At 38.6% G+C, this 2500-nt stretch overlaps 1 long non-coding RNA gene across 1 annotated transcript in view; it reads left to right on the top strand.

The window, feature by feature from the left end:
- LOC118767311 overlaps window positions 1-2500 on the top strand; it is a 13559-nt gene that overhangs the window by 10142 nt on the left and 917 nt on the right. The window lies entirely within an intron of this gene.

Here is a 2500-nt window from a genome sequence, read left to right as displayed (position 1 = left end):
TGATGGATGATGATTATATATATATAAATTTATTAAATAATAATAATATATATATATATATATATCCAAACTGACTCTTTCCCTAATTAGTTGGGCTTTGACCCTCTCTGTGACCTTCATTACCTGATCCAAGAGCTTGATACCTCTGTAATTATTTGTATCACCTTTTCCTTTGTAGCAGTTGACTATAGTGCTGCTACACCAGTCATTTGGTATGATGATGATGATGTATGCTTATATGGTTACAGGACATCACCAATGGTGCAAATAACATGAGATATGTAAACAAATGAGGGGAAAATGAGTGGAATACGTAAACAACGAGAAAAAATGGAAAACAGGATGAGTTAACATAGAGAAAGGACCCTTCATCAGTTGTTAGCTGTCTGTCTAATCCTCATTTCAAGCATTTAACAACAATATGAGTCTACAAAGATAGTTGATCCCCATAAATTCTAAAATAAAATTTAGGATTTATGGAGGGTCATGGTTGGGAACAAAAAAAATTACAGTGGAGACATGCAAGGAAGCTGAACGTAAACAAACATGGAGGGTCGTTAGAACAGAACGAGAGGAAAACATTGAACGCTGGGAGAAACATTCCTTTTTTTGAAAAAAGAAAAGTTAAAAGAGAGAGAGAAATACATACATATATATATACAATAAATATATATATTATACAATAAATATATATATATAAAGTTAATCCAAACAAGAAAGCACAAAAAAAACACAACGCAAGGTCGTGGAACAAGTATAGTATTATTGGATGCTCAGGAAGGAAGGGAAGAAGGAGAGTTTAACGTTTCGAGCGGAGCTCTTCGTCGGAAACATAGGAGAAGGAAAGATCCAGAGAAGAGAAGACAGAGGGGAAAAAAAAAATCGTCAATGGTACACACGAGGTCACATTTGGCTGCGTGGTTCAGAACCTTACTTGTCAACTATGTAGTCACAGGTTGAGTGTCACCAGACAGCAGGTACAAGCATGACAGTCTAGTAAAGGAATGTCACTTCCTGTTTTGTTCGTGTGTACATATGTACAACGTATGGTATGCGTGTTACACTTGTCCTGACATCCTGTGATGCTTGAGTGAGTACCAGTCATGTAAATAAAGTTGCTCAATTCCAATCCTTCATGTCTGACCATGGGAAAATATTATCAGGTGAGGGTCAGTGACTGGAAGGGCATCCAACTGTAGAAAATCAATTAGACCCATGCAAACAATAGATTTATTATGATATATATATATATATATATATACGTGTGTGTGTAGATATAAAAATACATAAATGCAGGTTTTACCCAGATATATATATTCTTTCATTTTTTTACTTGTATCAGTCATTTGAATGCACCCATGCTGGAGCACTGACTAAAGAGTTTTAGTCGAAGAAATCAACCCCAGGACTTATTCTTTGTAAGCCTAGTACTTACTCTATCGGTCTATTTTGTTGAACTGCTAAGCTACGGGGACATAAATACATCAACATTGGTTGTTAGGCGATGGTGGGGGAAAAAACATGGACTCAAAGACACACGCAAACACACACATCATCATCGTTTAATGTCCGTTTTCCATGCTAGCATGGGTTGGACGGTTCGACCGGGGTCTGGGAAGCCAGGAGGCTGCACCAGGCTGATCTGGCAGTGCTTCTACAGCTGGATGCCCTTCCTAACACCAACCACTCCGTGAGTGTAGTGGATGCTTTTTACGTGTCACCGGTACAGGTGCCAAGGGAGGCTGGCAGTGGCCACGATCAGTTGGTGCTTTTTACGTGCCACCAGCAACATATATATATATAGCACTTAGCTTCCTTATTTGGGAGCCTTTTATTATATTTCTATATGAATAATATTTTTCTATATGAATAATATTTTGTCTAATGACTAATTCGTCTTTGTGCCAGGCCACTGGTAATAATAACCTACGTTATTACCCTTTTTGATTATATATATATATATATATATACAATGGGCTTCTTTCAGTTTCCATGTACCAAATCCACTCATAAAGCTTTGGCCAGCCAGCGTCTATTGCAGAAGACACGCGAGGTGTCACGTAGTGGGACAGAACCCAGAACCATGTGGTTGGGAAGCAAACTTCTTACCACACAGCTCCACTCTCTTGTGATCAAGCAGGGGCACTGCATTGTAGGATTTAGCCAAACAAATATCAATGCCAGTACTTATTTATTTTATGATTCATGCTTATTTTGTCAGTCTCTTTTGCCAAACTGCTCAGTTGGTAAACAAAGCAACATCAGTTGTCAAGCATGCTGGACGTAAACAGGAAGCGAGCTGGCAGAAACATTAGCATGCTAAGCGAAATACACAGTGGTTAGTATTTCATCTGTCTTTGCATTCTGAGTTCAAATTCTGCCAAAGTTGACTTAGCCTTTCATCCTTTCAGAGTCAATAAATTAAGTACCAGCTGTGTACGGGGATCGATCTAATTGACTGGCCCCCTCCCCACCAAATTTCAGGCCTTGTACCTAGAGC

The sequence above is a fragment of the Octopus sinensis genome, linkage group LG20 (genome assembly GCF_006345805.1).
Source record: "Octopus sinensis linkage group LG20, ASM634580v1, whole genome shotgun sequence".
NCBI classification, from domain to species: domain Eukaryota; kingdom Metazoa; phylum Mollusca; class Cephalopoda; order Octopoda; family Octopodidae; genus Octopus; species Octopus sinensis.
This window is presented reverse-complemented; position numbering and strand designations above follow the sequence as displayed.